This window comes from Corvus kubaryi, unplaced genomic scaffold (genome assembly GCF_017639235.1).
Source record: "Corvus kubaryi isolate FWS band 111438036 unplaced genomic scaffold, C.kubaryi_AGA036_p1.0 74, whole genome shotgun sequence".
NCBI lineage: Eukaryota > Metazoa > Chordata > Aves > Passeriformes > Corvidae > Corvus > Corvus kubaryi.
Window position 1 is genome coordinate 18,396,991 of NW_024582061.1, and position 23,985 is coordinate 18,420,975.

At 43.9% G+C, this 23,985-nt stretch overlaps 1 protein-coding gene and 1 long non-coding RNA gene across 5 annotated transcripts in view; both read left to right on the forward strand.

Moving 5' to 3' along the window:
- The window catches only part of GRIN2B (glutamate ionotropic receptor NMDA type subunit 2B), a 241,102-nt gene that overhangs the window by 145,840 nt on the left and 71,277 nt on the right, over positions 1 to 23,985 (forward strand). The window lies entirely within an intron of this gene.
- LOC121675263 lies at positions 338 to 20,385 on the forward strand. The gene is made up of 3 exons (XR_006020018.1): positions 338 to 347; positions 8,174 to 8,245; positions 20,372 to 20,385. It is a non-coding gene; the product is annotated as an uncharacterized LOC121675263 (long non-coding RNA).

The window sequence follows — 23,985 nt, forward strand, 5'->3', positions numbered from 1 at the left end:
CACAAATGTCAGTGGTCCAGGCTCAGAACAAGCATTCCCAAAGGGTTTCAATTGAAGCAGAGGGGGTAGTTTAAGGGCTAAGAAAATGTATAAAAAAGTTATGGGGGTGAGAAGTCAGAGCAAAGGAAGGAGAATTCATCAGAACACTCAATAGATTTGAAGCAGAAGTTGGTCTGGATGTGATCATGTGTATGGCTTAGAAAAATGCCCTTTGTCCCACCATGCACAGAAAGCTTTCTCTCCTTGCCTTGCTTGTTCCCCGCATGGACTTGCAAGTGGCCTGCTTGGTGAAAGCGGGGAAGAAATTAATGGGGAAATGAGAATGAAATGGGGAGCTGTCAGGAGAAGTGTATTCGGGAGAGAGCTGTAGGAACAACTTGTGGATGAGACAGAAGAGCAATCACATTAGTGCTTGGCAGGCACTAGGGTCTCCCAGTAGTTGCAGGAGTTTGGGAAGAAGGTAAAAGGCCCCAGCTTGTGCCTGGTTTCCAGAAGGACCTGTCTACCTCATGGTCTTGGCACTTTGAAGACCAGATGAGGGTGTATGGTCTGTTAGAGCTGGAGGAGGTCTCAGTGGGTCAGGAGTGTGAGGAAACAAATGGCATGGCGTGGCATAGCATGTGTGGACAGCTCTTGGACATAGTTGAAGGCAGGCTGTCTAGATACTGCACAGGGTGTGGACATGCAAAGCTCAGGCTGCAGAGACCTCACGTCAGGCTCGGTCCGTCGCTCAACTTCATTTATGCTTACCAGGAAAAGTCCAGGAGGATTTGTTCCTAGGTGGCACCAAATTTGTTCTCACGGGGGAAAATTCCATTGTCAGAGAAGGAAAATGAGGCGGTAGCAGCATGAATCCTCCTAGGGATTATTAGCTGGGCTGGCTGTGGGAATCTGTTGCTGGAATGCTTTGCAGTCCCTGGGGAGGCACGGCTAAATACAGTCCTGTTTTTATCTTGCCTGTCACATGCTTCACGTCGCACCCTCAGTGAAGGCTCGGTGGCTTCCGTCAGTGGTAAGAAGGGTTGTTCAGCCTCTGAGAGTGTATTTGTGGTCTCTCAGATGAGCCAGACGATTAGTGGAAGGGATCCTGGTGATCATGGCTGTTGGGATTAGACCTGGGACCTGCCTGAACCTTGCCGTCTGTGGGGACTATTTGGTATCCATTAAACCAAAACAACCCTTCATTTCATAGGAACTGGGGGTGAACTGAAATGAGGCTACGATGAACTGTGGTATTAGTGCTAAGAAAAGCATGTAGTGCTTCCTGGACACATATGTTTTATCTTGAAGTGGATGTCTTGCTCAGAGAGATCAGATTATTACAATCAAACTCTGAACTGATTGAATTTTACACTGGCAGGTTCTTCCTGGAAGACACCAAGGTAATCTCCAACATGTTCTGATCACAGACCAAAACCTTTCGTACTTGGAATCTCATGTTCTTTTTCTTAATTTTTTTCCATTCAGCAGAAATGCAAACATTAAAATATAAATGTGAAGCAGAGATCTTTGTAACAAAGATGATAGTTTTGTTCCATGTTTGCAGAGAGTCAGGCAAAACAGTGTTGGCCCTTAACAACAGCTCCCAGGCAATGCCACAATACAAGCCACAATACAAGAAATTATTAATACATTTTTAGCACATAATTCCAGTACCTTTATAAGTGCATTGCTTTGGAACATCATCCAAATTCTCACACTAATTTTATGTAAATAGCAAGGTGCTTCATCCTGGCAACTTTTAGGCAAACACTCAGGCAGTAGGAGACAGGAGATGAAGGGCTGCATGCGAAACACTGATTTGGTCCAGTTGCATTCACTATAGCTCAGTCTTTAACTACACAACTTTATCCATAATCAGATGCTATGCCTGGAAGGAACATCGAGAGGTCATCTAGTCCCTCCCTGTCCCCAAGAGAGGGTTCAGCTAGACTGAAATTATTCCTGTCAGATGTTTGTCTCACCTGTTCTGGGAGACCTTCAATGCTAGAAATCCCATGAAAACCTGAGTCAATCTCTTCTATGGCTTCTTTCTCCTTACTCTGCTAAGTTTTTCTAATGTCTAACCTAGATTTCCCTGGCTGCAGTTTAAGCCCATTAATACTTTGTGTCTCCCTAATGGACATAGGGAATTGTTTATTCTCTACCACTTCTTATCTTCCCTATGTGGGTTTGAAGGCTTCTATCATGTTGTCTCCCAGTCATCTCCGGTGTAGGTTAACAAGAATTGTTCAGTCCCTCTTGGTAGGTCATGTTTTCTAGTCTTCTGATCATTTCTGTTAGCCTCCTCTGGATTTAGTAACACGGTTTGCATCTCTGTACAGCTTGGTGCATTCAATTCTTGAAAGATGGCAAATGGATTTTGAGGGTATGTCTCATGGAGTAGAGATATATAAAAAGATATGTTTTAAAATAGGTGTGAAGTCTTCCATTTTCTGAGCAGCAAAGATCCAGACAGTGACTGAACTGTTTCAGGATTTCAGGTCTGTGAAATCTTTTGCAATTTTGATTTTTTGTCCCAATTTGGGAATAAATATCTTCACAACCTCACCCGTTACTTCAGAACAGGAATTAATTTTCCAGAGGAGCTGCAGCTGCCCCCAGACTCTGATGATGATAAATCTTCTCATGAGTGCTTCAGACAAACTGAAGCCTTGTAGGGCTGACAATCATGAAAGAACAAGAAGAGAAACCACTTTCTACAAGGGGGCAGTAGCTTGAGCTCTCCTGTTTGTCTTAGCCATGAGGCATGATTCATCATGATAAGCAAATGTGCTGAATTTCATTCACTTCTCTGTACTCTGCTACTTGGGGGCAGAAGGCTGCATGCCTTTCCTCACTACCTTTTCATCAGCTGGTTAGTAAAGCTCTTTGCTTCACTGGCCAGATAGCCTAGCTGTGTTTTGATGCCTAGATGCCCCTGTTGTATTTATCATAGAGGTGCAGGTATGCATATGGAGGTGGTGAAGGAGGTCTGCTCTTATGCTCCATGAAGGGCCATGCCTCAGTGCAGTGATGAGTGGGAGCCAGATTCTTGCAAAGTGAGCCAGAGGCTCAGTACTACACTAGGTTTTGTGTCATTGGGTTGTGATATTTTGTGTGGGAAGAGTTTTCACCCAGTATTTTTCTTCACTATTTGCCTTTCTCTTCTGCTCTCCTATGATCCCACATATGATGAGGACTCAATTCTGGGTTCATGATCCCTTTGTGAGAGTTAGCAAGTGCTGCTATCTCCACCTCTTGCTCACATCCTCCTTCTCTACTGAGTCCTACCCCACTAGCCCCACCCCCAGCAGTCCTGTCCCTTTAGCTCCCAGCTCCTCCCATCTGCTTCCTCACTTTCCCCCAGCAAACCTGGGCATGACACAAATGTTATGAACTCTGAGGCCCTCTTTCAGATTCTTTCTCTACTTTAATTACTAGTGAGTTTTGCATCACTTCTATCACTAGGTTGTGCTCAGCCTCTCCATTTTGCTGATGCTTCTCTGCCTCTTCTCTTAGGCATGTCACTGGGGATTCAGAGCACCTTGCCATGAGGCTCTTGACACCAACATCTTGTGCCACCCCACAGAGCCCTTTGATTTGTGAGCTCCCTCCATCTCTTACCAGGCACGCCCCATTAACTCCTCTTCCTGTCTGGACAAGCAAAGCCCCAGGTGATGGTTTTGGTCGGGGTGCCACTACAAGCCATCTTAGAGGACAGATGGGAAACTTACGTTGAAAGATTCATTCTCCCTGCAGCATGTACTAATCCTCTGCCCCTATCAACCTTCACCCAGCTTAGGAGATAAAATGTTTGTCTGCTGCTGGTGCTATAATTATCAGCATTGACTTTTGAACTCTTCAACTCTAGCAGGGTCTGTTCTGCTTCCTCTAGCCATCAGTGTGGCCATGATTACAAATTCTCGGGCAGGCTGCTCTTTGCCTGTACCCTTACAGCATTGCACACATTAGCGCTCCCTGAGAATGGGGCCATTTGCTGTGACATCCTGTCAGCTGCCTCAGTGACTGTGGACTTCCAGGACTTCCTAATGCTGCAACAGGGTGGAAAATAGTGCCACTACTCTCTGCCACATGGGCTTTCCAGAGATGTGTTCAGCCTTGATCACAGTCTGCATAAGATGAGTTTGTGAACTTCTGTGACCCTGTCTCCAGCTTGGGACAGAGCACCATTATGCCCATGCATGCCTGGCAAGCATTCCCCTGGGATGTGGGAGGGAGATACAGGAAGGAAAGAATGATTTAGAAGAGAAAAATTAAAAGTGAAGATTTCCCTTATCTGAAAAAATTATGAAAGAGAGCAAGATAAATCTTTGGACACCTAAATGATTATTGAAAAAAGGACATAGTGGTCAGCTGCTTTTCATGCCCCAGTAGGGAGAAAGAAGAAGTTGTCTTGCTAAATTTTCAAGCAGAAAGATTTCAGTTAGATATGTAGGGAGCTGTCTGATTATTGGCATGGTGAGACATGGTGAGGCTCATTTGCTGGTAGAGGTTCATTTGCTGGAGGACACAGAGAAAAATAACCAACAGTGCAGGATCTCAATCTATCTTGTCCTGCCTCCGAGCTGGTGGATGCAGTAAGTGATCTCTTGTGGTGCTCTGCCAGCCTACATTTCTGTGACTAGATGAGCAAGACAAACCTGAAGAGTGTTTCACAAAAAGCCACTTATTTCATAGGAGAGAAAACCCAGGTTATGGACAAGCTGATCAGCAAAAACTTCAAGCCTGGCCCAGTGAGGACATAATTTCCGCAAGCTTCTACCATGAACCTTTTGTACGAGCAGGCAGTTGGCATGTGAGGGCTGTTGTGGATGGCTGCGAACAAAAGCTCTTACGGAGGAAGTTGTCACCTCCGAAGTCTGCACCTTTGGAGAGCTGATGAGCACCACAGAGATGCTGAAGAGGCTGTAGCATTTGATGATGATGCAGCCTTCAGGCCTGATCTCAAGTCTTTCTGTGCATTAAAAGAAATATTCACTGTCGTCTCTGTGTGCTTCAACGTCCCAGTGGCAGAAAGAACAGGGGAGAGGAAGAAGAGGACTGAAAATACTGATCAGTATTCTTGGCTTTTAGTAACGTTTCATGTGGTACTGACCACCCCATGAAGAATCAATGTGAATCATGTTATCCTATCTGCTATATTGCTTAGCAGAAGGAAGGACTTTGATTTTTTTAATTTCACTATCTTAGAGAATAAAAACCTCCTTAAAGAAGGCTCTTTAAAAATAGGAGAGGAACAAGAATATAGGGTTGTGAGGTGAAAACTGCAGCTGTACAAACCCAAGCCTTTTCTGAAGGGCCTCCCCTGCCTTTGGAAAGATGACTAGATTGTTTGAGACAGTTTCTTCCTCGTGTTGTCTGGTGCCCACCTAAGCAAGCCTTTCTGATCACTTACACATGCATGCACATGTACGCTGGCCTCCATGGGGTAGAAGCTACTGCCTTTGGTTAGGTTCTGCTCTGTGTGTGGAGTTCTGGCATCTTGCCTGTGTGTCCAGGGAGGAAATGACTTTTTATTCCACCGACTCTTTTTACAGTGAGACAAGATTGGATTGTTTTTGCCGATCAGTCTTGTTTTGCTAATTTTGCTGTGTACATGGGGATTTATGACTCATTGTCCCTGGGGAGAAATGGCATAGAAGTTTGTTTAAACCTACTCAGAGTAAGTGACTGATTCTGTTCCCATAGAACCAGTTTTTAGAATAATATAGCTTCTCTTAGGGAAGAGGGACTGTTCTGGATTCAAGCACACATGGCTGAAATTAGAACGGGAGTCTGTACGTGCATTTTCCCTCTTATTTTTAAAGTGTTCTTTTTGGACATGTCTCTAAGAGACCATAATTTGCTGAATGCCTTACTTCTCATTAGACAGCAGACTTGCATCAAAGAATACATATTTTATGGATATCCCACTCCCAAGTGAATGTCCCTTAGATACCTGATCTAGGTCATATCTGATGGGTCTGTTTATGACCCTGATTCAATCAGACAACCAGATGGCTTTATTTGTGCACCTATGCTGCACCCAGGGCCAAGATTTGGCCTGACTTCTCACAGTTGTCCAGGATCTAACAGTATGTATTTGTGGCTAATTATGGACATGTTAATCTTACACTGACTCCTAAGGAGAAGGGCAGATTCAAGTGCCACACAAAGCCTTCACTATCAGAGGATAAACGGAACAATCTTTATGAAAGAGCCTTCTACATAAATCTTGTGGACATGCATAAGCTAGTCTAGCTCTGACCAAAGAGAACATACTGGGTATCTCTTCCTAACCACTGTATGTTATGTCCTTATAAGCTGTTCACTCTCTTTGCCTCTTGCTGAAGCAGTTCCTGACTTTGCTTGAATTTTGGAGTGCATTTGTATGATTCATGAGCCTGCAGAAAAATATTCTGGCTCTTCTCCACCAGACCCTACTCCCTTGCCACTGGAGGGAATTCTTACATTGAAACAATGACAGCTTCTTGGAGAGACCTTGTCCTCTTATGCAAATCAGATATTGGAATATCTGGAGATCTTTATTAAGCCCAGGCTGTAGTTAGAATGCTTCCTACCATTTTCTGAGCTGGTGTGGCTGATGAGGGTGATAGCAGCCATCTGACCTTTACTAGGGTTGCCAACCTAACTCTTTGGACAGGGGATCCCAGAGGATTGTGCTCAGTGTACTAATGTGATAACAACACCCAGCCACAAGAGAAGACTGCTCTCACCTTCGTTGTATTCTGGATGAGAACTCTTGTCTGGAGCTTTCTCTCAGCTAACGTGCTCATGCCACACAGTGAGAGGTGCCACTGTAACCCTTTGCCACATGTATATGCAGTCATCTCTTGAACGTCATCATTGCTGTCCCCAGCACCCAGTTATGGACTTGGGACTCTGCTCTGCAGGGAGCTGAGTGAACACTAACAAAAAAGGTGGCTCCTACCCCAAAGTGGTTACACTTTAATTAGAAGACAAAAGGTAGCAGATGGGTACAGATGGACCAACGGGGGAGTACAAGGGAACAATCAGACAACATTAGTCAGCATGGTAGGTAGCAGGCTTTACACACCAACTGCCTAACTCTTGTGAAGGCTTTGATAGGCAGTGGAGAATTATAACCGGCTTTGTGCAGGCTTATGGGAGCCTCATCGAGAGCGTGAAGGGCAGACAGGGAAAAGCAGTAAAGGTGCTTGGAGAACTGCAGCTCAGAAGGTGCAACAGCTCAAAAATACCCTGTGCTGCTGGAAAATTTCCAGTCTTCTTAACATCTGAGGGGATAATCCTAACTTTACAGAGAACCAAAAAAACCCTGCTAAGGCCACATCTTGGAATGCAGCACAAACTCCCAGTGCAGAGCTAGTGTGCTAGTGCCAGAGCCACACTGCTTCTGGTTGAAACCCCTTCTGCTTACCAGCAGCTTGGAGGTTTCCATGGCATCTCAGATGCTGCTGTGTATCTGTGTTCCTTTAATCATGAGCATTTCATTGATTGTGGGAATGTTTCATCCCAGCATGTTGGGGAGTATAAGCATCCATATTTTAATGCAGGAGATAGCTGATTTGCTATGGGAAGATGAGCTTTCAGGCATGGGTACAGTAATTACATATTCCTATCACAGCACAGTATCAGGGATCCATCCTATCGTCATCCCTGATCAGTCCACAACGTCCTCAAAGAAACCCAAAACCAAAAAAAACCCCAAAACCAGGAAGGTGGTTTGATTTGGTCCCTAATTTCAATCTGAGCACAAGAATGAACTTACTCCCCAAATTCCATGTACGAGTGAACTGACTGAAATGGCTGAGGTCATTTGGCTTGTTCAGCCTGGAGAAGAGGAGACTGAGCAGAGATGTCATAGCAATCTACAGCTTCACAGAATCACAGAACATTCTGAGTTGTAAGAGACGCACAAGGATCAAGTCCAACTCTTCCTCACGAGGGGAAGCAGAGAGGCAGACACTGATCTCTTTTCTCTGTGACTAGTGACAGGACACAAGGATATGGCATGAAGCCAGGGGAGGTTTAAGCTAAATATTAGGAAAAGTTTCTTCACCCAGAGGGTGGTTGGGCACTGGAACAGGCTCCCCAGGGCAGTGGTCATAGAATCAAGGCTGCCATAGCTCAAGAAGCGTTTGGACAACACTCAGGCACGTGATGTGATTCTTGGGATGGTCCTGTCCAGGGCCAGAAGTTGGACTTCAGTGATCCTTGCAGATCCTTTCCAACTGAGAATATTCTAAGATTCTGTAATTCTGTGACTGTTTATGAGTCCAACAGTACTTGCTTCATCTGTACTCCGCTCAGGAGTGACATGAAGAGGTTATGTATCCTTCAGTACTGGAGAGATACACAGCATAGCCACTTCCACTTCCCCTTGCTTTGTGCCCAGTCACATACTGGAAATCACTTCAGGGAGTCTGTAGCAGCGAGGAACCACACAGGTGCCATTGGAAGAGGAAGTTTATTTCCTGTTGCTTTTGGTGGCCAGACTGTGCCGTGAAAAGGCAGATGAAGGAAGCATGGGAATTTAGGCAGCTTTAAGATTTGAAATGCATGAAGAGATGAGGGCACAGAAAGCTTGCAGCCAACCAAACTGAGTCTGGAGAAAGCACTAGCAGAGCTTCAGCTGAAGGAGACTCACAGTGAGTGAATGTGCCCCCAGTGCCTGAGGGTGTGTTTTCATCTGTTCAGTTGCATTTGCTTGAGACTGTCTCATGTCAACGACATCTTTGCTTGGCCTGTGAATCCTTTGCTTTTTCTATTTTTACATTATCTGAATGTTATTAACTGGAGGCTCTGTTTTCCTTCCATGGGGCTTGAGAGAAGGGAAGCGCTGCATATTCATAGGACCCTATGTTTTTCTTTCTTTTGCCTTTTTCTTTCTCTTCCTTCTCCTTCTCTTCTCTATTTGTTTTTGGTAAGATTTTGGCAGTTTGCTTTTCCTTCAGTAAAAGTCTGGCCACATTTGCTTCGGAATGAATTTGAAATAAGGTTTTCTTAATATGAAATGGCTCAGACTTTTTTTTCAGTAAGAAATAGCTTGTTTGTTGTATCTGGCTCGGTTTGTTTTTCTCCTCTGGTGTTGGTTCTGGCTGGTGTTCCCGTGCTTGTTCTCACATGCTCCTTGTTTTGTGTTTGAGTCCTGGTTGTATGTGGTTGACTTGGCTTGATGCTGAACTGCATCTTGACAGTATTTTTTACTAGACCAGGACAGTCTTTTCCCTTGTGGTCTTCTCTGCACTGTTATGTGTTAACTTCTCTGCTGTTTTTCAAAGGTATTTCAGTGTTAAAAGTGTGGTTATCACTGGAGCTACTCTGTGCTTGAGTTACTCTTGCTGTTCGTGAGCTCTGGCATGTTCTCAGTCTCATCGATTTGAGCATACAATATGTTCAGCATCATTTGTTTTCCCTGTGCCTGAACTGTTTTCCCCGAGTCTATAATTTTTTCAGACTGCCTTTGGTAACATCAGATCCTGGCACTGATTCTTTCGTTGCCTTGCAGTGGTGTCTGAGTTTCTGTGACCATCCTTTGGCCTTTCTTCCTTGTGAAAGGACCTGGCATTTACTGACCTGGGCTTAATTCTAAAATGTGCTGGGAGTTGTGCTGTCTTCTGCTGAGTCAGCAGTTTGACAGTCTTATTTAATTTCCTTCTGCCGGGCTAGCTGCATGCTGCAATGTCTCCCACCATGCCAAGCCTGAAAGGCTGCTTGACAGCCGTTGTCTTGTTCCCGTTTGAGCTTTCAAATCGGTCTGCATTTTGTGTGACAGTTTCTGGTGCTTGTTTCCCTTAGGTTTATTTCCTCAGTTCCCGTACATGATAATGACTTACATTTCCATTGTTCCTTCCTTCGAGAAGGATCCTAAGCGCTTTGTGAAATTAACATAGAGGCAACATTTCACTGTGAGTAACATTCAGCCGCTCAAGTGGTGGAATGGGGTTAGGCTGTTTAATGATGCAAAATAGCGCTGCACAGCCATGTAAGGTAAGGAACAGGAGTCTCAAACAGAAGGAGGCGAAGAATTTTTAATTAGGTTCTGGCCAACTTTGTCCACAAAGTCTGTTTGTGGGGAAAATGACATGGATCATTAAATAAGAGGAGTGATAAGGCCTGTGTCTTTCCCTTTCCAGATGACAATGCCCAAGCCTCAGAAATATGGAACAAATTTCCATATGTGTGGAAGAACAAATGGTGGGAGGAACAAATGAGTCTGTGAAAAAACATAGTTCAGGATCAATGAAAACATTAATTAATTTTGGCCAGATATGGAGGATTTATTTTGAAAGTTTTATTGCTGTAAATGAAAACTGACATCTTGGTGTTTTCATGTAGACTTACAAAAGCCTTTAGATACCATTCACAAAGGTGATGTGGAGGAGAAAATGGCAGCATCTTCCCCCAGAACCCAGAGCCTCGTTAGGCAAACAGTGAGGACAGACTACTGGGCAGTGGGAAAACTATATTCAAATAACTTCTGCCTGACTCAGAATGGAGGCTTAAACTGCAGTCTCTGTCACCTCTCATGAGGAAGGTCTAGCCTTTGGGACTACGATTTTATTTTTTTTTTTAGATTTTTTAACTGGTACTTCGTTGCTAGTGAGTATTGATGTGTCTCTGCAGATGTGTGTTTCGATCCAAATTTCCATCATTTTTATTGTTTGTGTCTGGTAAAGAACATGATTTTTTTGTGTATGTTGAATGACTGAGTTTGATAAGTGGAAAATTCTAAAAAGCAAACAAACCTGGGTTTAGATTGAAGCAATACCTTTAATTTTCTTTTTTCTTTTTTTTTTTTTTTTTTTTTTGGTGTTGTTCATAGATTGCTTTGAAAAAATCTTTTTTTGCACAACTTCATCAGAACACCATTTTGGTCAGTGGTGGAGCCTGCAGTGTGGGGACTTATGTGACTGGAGAAACTGCACAGTGCAGTGTCAATGCTAATAGGTGTTGCACATCTTTTTGTTCTCCCTGTAGATCCATCCTGGTTTATGTAATCATGTGGTTTTTGAGAGGAATTAGTCTTTGCTGGTAAATCAACTTATATTGGGTGCAGCACTGGATAGCAGAGGTGCTGCAAGTTTTCCAGTCTAAACAGTGTCATACAACAGTCTCACCATCCAAGCTGGGAGATGTGGAAAAAGCAGAAAGAGTCCATTCTGCAGTCTGCTGCCGGAGATCAGCTCCGGCACGCTGAGTTTAACTGTTTGCTCTAAGCATCATCTGGGTGTTTTAAAAATTCAGGATTGCTCAGGTCACTTCTTTCAGGCTAGTGCTTTACTTTTGTTCTTTTTTAGAAGTGGGAGCTATTTGCTTTCCTTCTTAGATGTGTGCTCATTTTCACCGAGGCCAGAGTTCTTTGTATTGCTGCATTAAATTATGTTTGCTTTGTAAAGACTGCTGGGCTTATGGCAGCATCTCATTTCTGTAGCTTTTTTCGCCTTTGACAGGGGCTACCTGTGGACAGCTGCTTTCCTTGAGCTTGTCCTGTGTCTATAGATCAGCCTGCATTTGTAGTTTCCACCAGCTTCATGCCCTGTTCCTTTTCTTACAGGTGACTTCTGTTTGAGGTCTCGGCTTTTGGAAAGTCTGAGAAACAGGCCCGTAGAGAACTCTCTGTGTCTCTGTTTGAACATTTGTTCTATCCATGCTCTGTCTCCTGTTTGGGTCCAGAATAAGTCCTGAGTGTGTATATATTTTCCCGTTCATTGCTCAGACACCTTGCTCCAGCCTGGGACTAGTGGAGACACTGTCTTACAAATAAAGATTAAAAGAGTACAGTCTAGTGGAATTGGCACTAGGAACTTTCTCCATTAAGAAGTCCCCTGTCTCAAATAAACACTCTGAAGAATTCCCAGGGTTTGTTGTGCAGTGTTACTTGAACTTTAGTTAAAACCTGCTTTCTCTGGCTCACCTGTATTTCACTGGACCCTTGTCTGGTTCCAGAGGGTAGATTTTTCCCAAATATATATTTTTGCTAGATAGGGAGTATGATAATTTTCTGCAAGTGTTTGAAGGGAATAATCAGTAAGAAAAGGAAGGACTTCTTTAATACAATCCAAGTGAATGTAATTAAAGAGTAATGGGGAGGCAGGGGGTAGACCAAAAGTGCATTTAAATGTAATATTGGGGAAAGAGTGGGTTCTTTTAGAAGATTCAGAACAGTAGTCTGATGGATGTGCTGGGAGCCTGGTTGCTGTAGCTGTTGACTGTGAGACAGAACAGACCACATGGGAGGGAGATGGAGAGGGACTGACAGCAGAGACATCCACTAAATGTTTCATTGTTCCATGTCTGTCAGTGTGTTGCTCTGGAGGGAGAGCAGCACAACCCTCCCTACCCCCAGGAGAAACCCTCCCTCTCCCAGATTTGCTCTTCCCCCAGCAGCCCTGCCTGCCTTCCTATGGGCAGGAATGTAGAAGAAATTTCCTTTGCTTGATGGGAGCAGGCCCAGTTGGTGCCATGACAGAGAGAGGTGGCTGAGAAGCCCCTGGTGCCCTGAGGAGGCTGGCAGGTCTCTGCACTGCCTGCTTTGTGCCTGCATGGGTGGAATTTTCCAGGATCATCCCCCTCTGCCACCACCACCACTTTGCAAATTCCAAGAAACGCAACTCATGAAAATGCATTCTTAGCACACAGCTGACATGGTCAACATCTGCTTTCCAAAGAGAGTGCTGTGAGAGATTTCAAATTGCTGCACTGTGGAAAAAAATGACTTGGGGTAATTATAGATACCTAACAATACTATTTAATTTCTTCTGCCATATCTTTCCTACATAGTGTATCTGGTAATGCTTCAGAGAGCTGAATAATTCTGACAGAGGGCAGTGAAAGGGGTAGGTAAGGGAGGAAAAAAGTTCCCCGTGATTTCAGCTGGGATCTGAGATGAAGGAAATGTGAGCAAAAGATTAGGTATTTTCAAGTCCTGTTCCAGAAAGGGGACCTTTGCCTTTTTTGTGCAGTGCCTGCAGGAGTAGGTAGAGGATGTGGATGATGAGGGCAGCTGAGAAAAACAGGACCTCCAAGCAGTCTCACAGGACAGGGGGAGCTTAGCACAAAGCCTCACTGGTAGCTGGGGTGCTGCTTGATGCCACTGTTTCTGAGAAGGATCAGAGCTTGGGATCCCAGGAAAAAGGGAGGCAAAATTTACAAAGTTGGACCTCATTTATGAGGTGACCAGTCACGAGACTGACTCTTCCAGGAGGCAATTCCAAGTGCCTAAAAGTCAGAACCCTGCTCAAAGGCACCTTTGCTTCCTCTGGTACAGAGGGAGCCTGAAAAGATCAACCTCAAACAGGCCCAAGTAGGACAAGTGTGGGTCCTGGCAATGTCTCCTCTCTGCTTCACAGGTGCTGTCACTCTGTTGGCACTACATTCCAGAGGTCCTGGATAAGCTGTGTGTGTCCACAGTAAGGACTTCTCCTGGCAGCACAGGGCCAGCTGCAGTGATGACCTATCCCCCAAGAAGTGTTCACATTCCCTGAGGGCTGCTGCAGTGGAGAGGGCACCACAGGGACGACTAAAGAAGAGGCTCAAGGGCCAAATGGGTGGACCTGTGGGAAGGTCAGAAGATGGTTTAGGAGAAGCCCTCAGAGACTAAGTGGCACATGTGAAGGGGCATAGTGAGAACCATGGAGAGCAGAAGTGGGGAGCAGTGGGCAAAAATAGAGTTTGGGGATATTAGATGTCGGTTCTGGAATCAAAATGGAGGCACCCAGCAGAGGGGGGCCTTGGGGATTATTGAACCTTTCTGTAGAGCCAGCACAGGAGAAGGATGTTATGGGGGGTTGCTGTTTGCCTTGGCTTGCTATGCATCCAGGGTCAAAGTAGATAAAAAAGGATGCAAGGTGAAGATGAAGCCCATGTCTCAAGCACTTGGGATGTTGTGTGCTACCTTTCTGCCCTTGTGCTGGGTGCTCTGTTCCACCTCAGTTACTGTCCCTGAGATGAGTACAGATGTGCAGAGTTGAAGTGAAAGGCAGTGAAGGATTTCTAAAGGGATGATAGAAGGTCAAGCAGAGACTTCAAGCTGCGGACTTCTCAGTTAGTATGGCTTCTACTGGTAAATTGTCCCGTGAAGGCAAGCTCGTAAGTATAATTTCATGTAGAGAAATGCAATTTCTCTCTCATGTAGAGAAATTATATCTAAGGGGATATAATGAAGCTCTTCATATTATAGAAGTGTGACTATTATCCTGGAAGAAGCACTGGTTTGTCCATCCTGCTCACGGTGGCTTTGTCTCAGGGATATGTAACCTGAAGAGCTGTTGATGCTGATTTGTTGCAATACGTAAGTGTAGGCCCTGGGAAAGAGGCCTACATATGCAAACATGTATTTGAGTTACTCTGGCCTAAAGCAACTCCTATTGAATTAACTTGCAGTTAATATTTAATAATTAATAGTTAAATATTTAGACAGCATCACAACTTTGCAAGAGGGTTCCTAAAAATTAAAACAAAAAAAGAAGTGTTCTGTTCTTGAAAGGCCTCTCTCACAGACCACCCAGATACCATCCTCTATAGTGACATGCAAAGCTTGTGTCTTTTCCTTGCTGCCTTCTGCCCTCTCCCACTTCTGTTGCTTCTGAAAGTTTTTCTGGTGGAAAGTTAGTATTTCAATTATATATTTTTTTTTTGAAGTGCTTATTTTCATTGAGACACCCTGGCTTTTTTGAGAATTCGGAAAGATTGAAAAGTGACACTCTAGAGTCTTTTATGGCTACAAACAGGCACGTATTTTTTTTGTTTGCTTTTTTTTTTATTTCAAATTTTTGACTACTATTCTGAAATTTTCAGCAACAGAAGCTATGTCAGGGGCCTCGTCTCATTTCTATTCAAATGGATATTTTTGTGTGCTTCAGGAAGCCAGAAACATGAACCAGATGATTCTGGTATTAAAAAAAGAACATACTCTTAGCCACTGTACCTCCTTCAGAGGAAATTATCATCTCTCTCTGCTCCAGAAAGTTCTGCAATGATAAATGCAAAGCTGTGCAGATGCTGATGGAATAACCAAACCTTGGTTTCTGAGGAAAAAGCTAGGATGGAAATCAGTTCAAGGTTGAGATCCTGAAAGTGTTCAAGGACAGTTGGATGGGGCTTTGAGAAACCTCGTTTAGTGAAAGGTGTCCCTGCACGTGGCAGGTGGGTTGGGACTGGATGATCTTCAGGGTCTCTTCCAACTCAAGCCATTCTGTGATTCTGTGATCCTGGACAAATCTGAAGCTGCAATCCCTATTGAGGGCTTATGAAGAGTATGGTGAACATGGGCACAGCTGTGTGGCAAGAAGTATACAGAAATTATTGGAAGGAGATATAAGAATGAATGCTAAATATTTAGACAGCATCACAACTTTGCAAGAGGGTTCCTAAAAATTAAAGCAAAAAAAGAAGTGTTCTGTCCTTGAAAGGCCTCTCTCACAGACCACCCAGATACCATCCTCTATAGTGACATGCAAAGCTTGTGTCTTTTCCTTGCTGCTTTCTGCCCTCTCCCACTTCCATTGCTGCAAACCAGACTATTCTGAGTTATGTTGATGCTGTAAAAATGGTACTGCGGTTCCTGACCCAGCCCTTTCTGGGGAACAAGCACAATCTCTGTCCTGTGGTGGGTTGGGACAGCAGTTCTTGCCTGGTTCTTCATGTGAGATGCACATGCTTGGGAAGTCTTTCCATGGTCTCCCAACATTGTCCCTCCAGACAGTGCTGGACAGGCTTGTGGTAGAAAGCTCAGCAAAGTCAGAAAAGGAAGATAGCCAAGAAAAGGGGGAAGAGGTGGGAAGGGTTAAAATAAACGACTCTCATGAGATCCATGTTGAAAGAAAATTGACTGCATCCTTGATTACAAACTTGTGTCTTGGGGAAGAGACTAAGCCAAGGTTATTTCTGCTTGAAATTTTGCAGTTATTGGTCATCTATTTCTGCAGCACTTTGCAGAGCAGTGAACTGAATACTGACTGCCACACGGCCAGTCAACTATCTACCTGGAGCATAGCACTGACAGCACTGTAAACTGGAACTGATTTCAAGGATTTTCTGACACCACCATGGTCTCTATAGAAAGAGAAGGAGACAGGTTACGAGCCTTTTGTGAGGAGATCTAAGAGATACTGCAAACACCTATCTTCCAAAGTAGTTGACCTTCCCCTTTATTTGCCTGCCTGTCAGAGGGTTTCCTTGCAGGTGAAGGTAGTTTCTGAGTTGCCTGTATAGAAGTAGATCTGAGAAACCTCTGATTTTCTTCACCTATTTCAGCTTAGGTTTGGGAACAGGGAAGCTGAGAAGGTTGTAATTACCATGATCCAGTTGCTGAGTCAGATGCATGCTTTTCATTAACACGTCCATTCTGTTCACTTCAGCTTCAGGGTAGTTAGAGGTAATTGCTTATCTATACAAGGGTAGTTGGTCTGAGAGATAAGACCTCCATGTGAGTGTGAGTGGCATCTTTTTTTGGTAGTTTTCAAGGCTCAGACTTGACTGGAAGAGGCCACAAGGGCTCAGAAAAGCACTAGACTGTGTTCCAATTTGCCCATGAAATGAGACTGGATGGCTGATCTCCCAGTACCAGGGTGTCCCATCTATTTTGTGTTGGACATGCAGACAAGAAATAGCACCACAGCTGTTTAAAAATGTCTTTGTTTTGATTTTACTTGTTGTGTTTTGTTCCCTTCTTACTGCAGTCGTTATCTCTCTTGCTACTGGGCGTATAGGAGCCTGTGCCAAAGTCATAGTTAGGTTAGAGATATTTCATTGAATAGTGCTCATACACGGACCCTACAGTACCTATCTTTTCAGGAGTGGATCTACCTTGTTCTGTGTTTCTGGTGCAACTGAAGGTACTGAATCTGTTCTTCAGAGCCCTCTGTGGCTTTGCATCCTCAGTATTTTATAGGTTTGTCTTTCAGCCTGGATTGAAATCAAGTTTGTGCATGTAGCTTACAGGTAGTGTGATCTTCACACAGGGTGCTAGACACTGATACTTTCTTCCGTGCTCTTGGTAAAACCCAGGCAAAAGGTTGCTGACCTTTAAGACAAGTTGCACTGCCTGCCTGCTTGCTGAGGCTGTTTCTCAGTTGTTCTTCTTTATGGGCTATGGAGGTCTCTAATGTCATTTTTCTGACCTTGTGTTAATTGGAAGTGTTTCCATGGATGTTTTTCAATTTTATTGCTATTGCACTTGGAGAGATTGAAATAATACACAATAGAGAATGGGAAATAAATAAACCTAATGATCTTATGAGGTTTGGCAAATCTTACATCTGTGGTGCCTGGAGCATCCTTGTTGCCTAATAAACTACTTGTCCTTCTTTTTCTGGCTTCTCTTCTGGAGAAAGTTTTCTCATAGGGCCTCTCTCTTGCACACAGTGAGTCTCAGGACTGCTAAGGAATGGGAGGGAGGGCAGGGGACAAGGGCAACACACTTGGACTGGAGGAGATGCAGGATAGTAGGGAACTGTGAAATGTGGAATATACGAAGTGACATATCAGAGTGGAAGTTCACTCCATTATTAATCAAGAATTCAAAAGAAGAGGAATCAATCAAAGTGGCCTTTGCCTGGGTTAGGACGATTCCTTAGCTAATTTCCTTAGCAAGATGACTGATGGGTTGTTGTCAGCCTGCCAGAAGAAGTCCCAGGAAGTGGGACTTGGTGAATAAGGGAGGAGCAGCCCAGCAGCCTGGCGAGCTCCTCAAGCCCTTGCACTGCAACAGTGCATGAGGTGAAGCTTCCTCTTTCTGTTGGTGCATCTGAAGAAAGAGAAACCTTCTGGCTTGCGGATGGACTGACCTAGAGACTGCTTTCATCAGCACTTGTTGAAAGGGGAGACTCATGCTGTGGAGGCAATACTTTTCTTCCTGTTTATGTTATGGTCATTTGGACTACTTGCAGTTGTGTGGCCATGGCTATGAAAGAAGAGTTCAGACCGAAGCTCACAATGATGTCTGTTACCTCTTGCAGTTTGCCACATTCAGAGGAAACTCCTAAAGGGTTTTGCTGCAGTTCACTAAAACTGTCTGTGATGATCTCTTTTCTAAATCCACCTAAAGAAGACACAATTTTATTTGCTTTGATTTCCATCCTCAGTCTTTTGACAATATAGTTTACAAAGGGGCATATTTCTGGTATAAATTGGTTCAATATTTATTGTCACAGAATGAGAATTTCCTCTGTACCGCCATTCCCAACAAATCAGTTTACTTGAGAAAAGGAAAATTTTGACAGCTTGTAGTTCTCTATCTTGAAGCCATGCTGAGTACCAGTGATCTTCTGACCTGTGGCCGTGGGCAAGTGTTCTTTTCTTATTACCTGTTTTACAGCAGCAGTTTTTAACGCAACATTGTAAGGTGCAGTTGCCTCTGCAAGGGTGATGCTTGATTGTTCTAGGTCCTTCTTGTAGTACCCCTGCAGCCTGTGATGGATGGCATGTGGTATAGACTAATTCATTCTTAAATCTGTGCACAAACTCCGTAAGAGAAGCCAAGGGAGGAGAGGTGGAGCTGTCCAATGTGACAATTTTCCCTCCCTCCCCTGAACACAGGAGCCAATTTTCCTGGCTGCTGAGGAAGGTGTATTTTGAGAAATGGCAGCTGAAATTAAGCTGTGGCAAGAGAAGGGGGTAGAGAGGAGTACTTTCTGAAAGGTGTTAAATCCTAAACATCTCCTTCAGTCCAACGCCTCTGCCACTTAACTTCATGGTGAAGACAGATCAAGGGACTTTCACTGGTAATCAGAAATAGTGGGGTTTCTTTCAGCAGCTGCTATGAAACCTCTGCTCTATGCTACAGGCTTTTCTCTCCATGGCTAGAAGCGTAACATCTCCACAGCAGGTTGTGTTTCAATGTGGGCAATAAATGATGTGGGAGACTTCAGAGTGGCTCAAGACATAATGTCCCATTTTCTCAGTAGCAAGGCAGGACTGCTTCTGCTTATGCTTTCTGGAGAGCAAAGTGAATTGCATCTTCAGGCTGTCCTTCCAGGCTCCTCCACAGATGCTGAGAACTGTTAAAAATGCCAGTGGACTTATTTATGTGTCCAGTGATTTGGACTTAATGTATAAGGCTTTGTCCCTTGGATATTTTAAGTGTGTGGTCCCCTGGGGCCCAGGAAAAGAAATAAAACTGTTCTACAGACAAGCATTTTTCTGGCATAATTCTATGTTCAAAGCTGTGTTCTTTCAGAGTTTCCGGTAGGCCAGGACAGTCAGCAGAGGTAAATTTACTTGTGGAATGGCTTAATTAAATGAGCTAGACTCCCCATCAGTGTTATGTCTTCAGGGAAAATAGCCTAAGTTTTTAGTTTTGGGGTGATGTTTTTTTCTATCCTCTTTATTATCTTCTTTTGGCTGCAGTCTGGGACTTCTGTTCAATGGCCAAAGATCTCAGGCAACCAAAATGCCAGGTGTGAAAGTATGATGCAGCAATGTTGTGTTCTGCTTGACACTTATCATCCAGGCTAGCTTCTGGCTTTTGTCTGCTTCTGCACCCAATACACCAAACATAAGCCTGGAAATAAACCTCAACATGTCTGTGAACAGGGAGTGGTTGGTACTAGGTGGGAATCTTGACCATTTTCCCAGTGTTTCCAGGAGATGATACTTCTGTGAGGTGCTGTAGGGCAGACAAAACTTTGCATGTTACTCTTTGATGGGCATAGGTGAGTGATGTTTGATGTCTGCAGAAAGTTGTGTATGTGGATAGTTGGGCTTAACAGGGTAGATATGGAAGTGTACTGGTCCTGTGTGTATTTCTGTGCGTGAGTTAAGAGATATTGGTCCTTGCAGTGTGTGTGGAGCACTGCCTTGTTATGTGTGTGTGCAGGGCCTAAAGCCACCATTACTTCTTTCAGTCTTGATTGACCACAAGAGTTTTTACCACTCCTATAAATGCAAGTTTCTTTGTCTTTGCTTCTTTCTAATCATTGCCATTGCAACTTTGGGAATAGTTTCTAAACCTAGGAATGCTCAGTTCTTTCTTCAGCATCAAGCCATGTTCCCTATTGTTGTGCTATGACAGCAAGTTCCATAACCTCATGCTCTAGTTTGTGGAGAAGTATTTCCTAGGTCCCAAAGCATGTATGTGTGATCCTAAATGAAAGATACTAGTAAAAATAAATTTGAACAAACTTGTAACCACTTTTTAAAGACTCCAGATTCGAAACATAAGACTTCGTTTCTTTTCTGGATTGTGAGCAATTTGATTCTGGTGTGGTCTTTTATAATTGTATCTAGTCCTCTGTAGTCTCCTAGTTTAGAAAGCTCTGCCATTTGGGGATCATGGTGATCCAAAATATTCTTATTCTGTGCATGCTTAACCCAACTTCTTCAAAATTTCAAAATTGTAACCAAAATCTTGAACAAAAAGCCTTTAGAATTTGACGTTACTAAGTATTTTTCAAATGATATTACTGTGAAGAAAAAAATACCTCTTTTTAATAAAGACACACTTTTTAGTGCTAGTATAATTCTGTGGTTGGTCAAATTTTAGCTTCATGCTTGTTAAATGGCTTGAGTGACGTTTCACATCCAAGGAAATCTAGTTCACAAATAGAAACGTTCTGAGTGATTGTGAGACAATGTTACTTGAGATCACAGATGTTCCTTGAGATTTCGTCTCATTTTCTCTTTTTGAAAGCACATCAGCTGTGGATCTCCTGAGAGATATGCACCTAGACATGCAATTTTCTGGAGAGTTGTGCTTCATATCCAAAACAATGGTGAAGATTAAATGCTGGCTATAGCCAACATTCATGGTGTATTGCAGTGGATGCATGGGCTTGTGCTGTTAGGAGACAGTCTTCTATCACATCTCTGTGTGAAAATGTGTTTTGATAGATGGGGTGGGAGTTTAAATGTTGGCAGCTCATTTGGGGTAAGGGCTGTCCGTGCCTTTCCCTAAATGGCCATTGACACAAAGGAGCGTCGCGTGTTTCATAGTCCACTGAGCTGTGCCATAGTCTATGGCTGCTCTTCGTAAAGCTGTGAAGTCCATTGAGGTCTGGGGCAGTACAGTGGTCAGGATGTGGTAACAGTGCTGCTGGGGCAATGATGTGTCCTTGGCTTGACCTGACTCCAGTCCAAGGTCTTCTCTGCAGTCCTGGAGCTGGCCTCGGAGGGTATGGGCAGCACCCTGAGGAAAACAGGAATTGCTCTAGAAGGAAAAGGGTGATACTACATGAGTGATACTATGAGGCATCAAGGAGGCCTTTCCTGCACCATGCATGATTTCCTTTGTCAAGGGGAAGGCTCTTTCCTTTTCTCTCTCTCTCTCCTTACTTCCTTCTCTCCCCCCCACCTCCACCTTTCTCTTTCCTTCTCACTGGCTGGGTTGCTAAGAGCAGCCCAGTTGGGACTGAGGTAGAACTGCAGACTGGCCTCTTGTTCAGTTCTCCTAAATGCCTTTTCAAGCAAGTTCAATAATTGATGAGCTCTTGAGTCCTTGTCTGCACTGAAGAGTGCACATGGTATTTAGTACATGAAAAAGCTATTTTGCCCATCAGAGCTCATTGCTGGAACAGCACTGTTTCCCAGGACACCGGTTAATTGATCTCTCAGCAGTTATGGAGAAACTTCCTTTCTCCAGTTGTCTCAGCTTCTTCACTTCTTCCCTCATAGAACTTGTGCCTGCTGTTGACTTCCACTTGGCACACCAGAGCACAGTTCAGTTGCCTTCTTCCTCCAGTGGGTTATTCCCTGATCACTCCTGTCCAGCCTGTCCTCTGCTGTAACTGAAACAAGTGTAGCAGACCTCAGATCATCTCCTGGGTTTCCACAGCCTGGGTTTTAACACTGAGACATTTCACAACTTGTTGCCTGCCCGGGATTAACTGCTTTTATTGAGGTGAAAGATGCACTGACACAGCTGTGGGTGCAGGAGAAAGCAGCAAGTCAGGGTTGAAATGTCTCAGAAGAGATGGAGAAGGAGGAGGAGGAAAGAGTGGGTGTTGTGGTTTAATGCCAGCAAACAAGTGTGCACCAAGCAGTCCCTTGCCAACCTCTGCCAGTGGGATGGGGAGGAGAATCAGAAAAAGATGACTTGTCTATTGAGAGAAAAAAAGTTTAAAAATTGAAATAAAATAAAAGATAATAATAATAGTAATGAGAAAGAAGATAAAGAAAGAGAGGAATAAAACCCAAGAGAAACAAATGACATACAATACAGTTTCTCAGTGCCTGCTCACCAGTGCCCAACCCATATCTGAGCAGCAAGTGGTGACTGCCAAACAACTCCCCCCAGTTTATATACCAGGCATGATGTTCTATGGCATGAAATGTCCCTTTGACTTGTTCAGATCAGCTGTCCTGGCCATGCTCTCCCCAATGTTCTTGTGCACCTGCTCACTGGCAGACTGGAAACTGAAAAGTCCTTGACTTCATGTAAGCCCTACTTAAAAACAACTAAAACATCAGTGTGTTATCAATAGTATTCTCACACTAAATCAAAACCACAGCACTGTATCAGCTAATAGCAAGAAAATTAAGTCTATCCCAGCTGAAACCAGGACAGTGGATGAGAACTGTCATATCAGGGAAAGTGCAAGCCATCAGCTTAACATCAGTCCCTGCTGAGCACACAGGTTGGATAGGCTAAACAGGACAGAGTAGCTGGGGATGCTGCTGAGCAGGACAGAGGCATATTGACAAAACTGAGTGTGGAGTGGGAGGAAGGACTGAAATAGTTGAGGTGCTGCAGGTGTGGGGTCACAGAGACACTGACTAAACTGCTTATTGCTGTCAGGGGCTGGGATGACAGGACGAGCTGTGAGCCAGGGCTGTAGGATGGGAGGTCTGGTGCATGTCAATACCAGTCTCTACTCTGCTGTCAGCCTGACAAGGGAGACTTGCACGAGGGCATGGGTGCGTGTTTCCCGAAACAAGGTAACAACCTCCTTTCTCCTGTTGCAGCAACACTTTACATACCCAACCTGCTCCATTTTCAAAGCAAATTTACAGAAAGGGCATTTGCTGAAGGCACTACATTGAATCTGTATGTGTAAAGCTGACCCCAGCTGGTATTTGCTAGATACTGGAGAAACATCAATGCCTGTCTTTAAAAAAGATCAGAGAGAGCAGAAGGAAAAGGAGCTCGGGAATTGTAGATTTATGGAATCACTGCTGCTTAACCCTGGTTCTCAGAAAGCATATGACATAAATTATCAATTGAACTCTGTCAGCACCTGAATAATGATATGGAGACTTGTAGAAGTCCACCAGGATTTGTTAAGAACAAGTTATGTCAGACCAATCTAGTATCTTCCTGTAACAGGGTAATGGGCATTTGTAGACAGAGGTGGAACTTAAGGTGTCATCTACTTGGACTCCAGTAATCTTTTCATCTCTTTTAACATATTTTGCTAGCAATCTAGAGGAACAAGGTCTTGAGGAGAGTTGTTATTTGTGAATAACAAATGCATGCAAAATGAATAAGAATGTCAAAAGAGAAAGGAGAATGGACTGGTGTTCTATGAGGGTCTGTCCTGTGCTCAGTTCAGTTCAATGTTTTCTTTAATAGCCTTGATGGTGGATGTAGAATTTGCACATTAAATTTGAAGATGACAGAAAGCTGGGGGGACTATGAATTTGTTGGAGAACAGAGTTAAAATTCATAGTGCTCTTGACGAACTGGAGGTACACTGAAAAAGTGTGATGTAATTCAATAGAGACAAGTGCAAACTATTGTACCTTGGCAGGAATAATAGACTACATAAATACAGCACAGAGAAAGATCAACCAGATCACAGTTCTGTAGAAAAGGATTGGGGGAAAGGATAAAAGAGGATCACAAGCTGAGCATGGTTGTGTATTGTTGAGAAAGAGGCAAATGCTGTACTTGGACATATAAACAGGAGTTTAGCCTGCAAGGCATATGATGTAATCTCTGTGCTCTGCTGGGTGATGGCAAGGCTTAAAATCTCTCTGCAGTTCTGTGGATAGCACGTCACAAAAGGTCTGGTGAAACTAGAATGACACTGGGGGAAGCAGCAAGAGTAATCAGAGATGTAG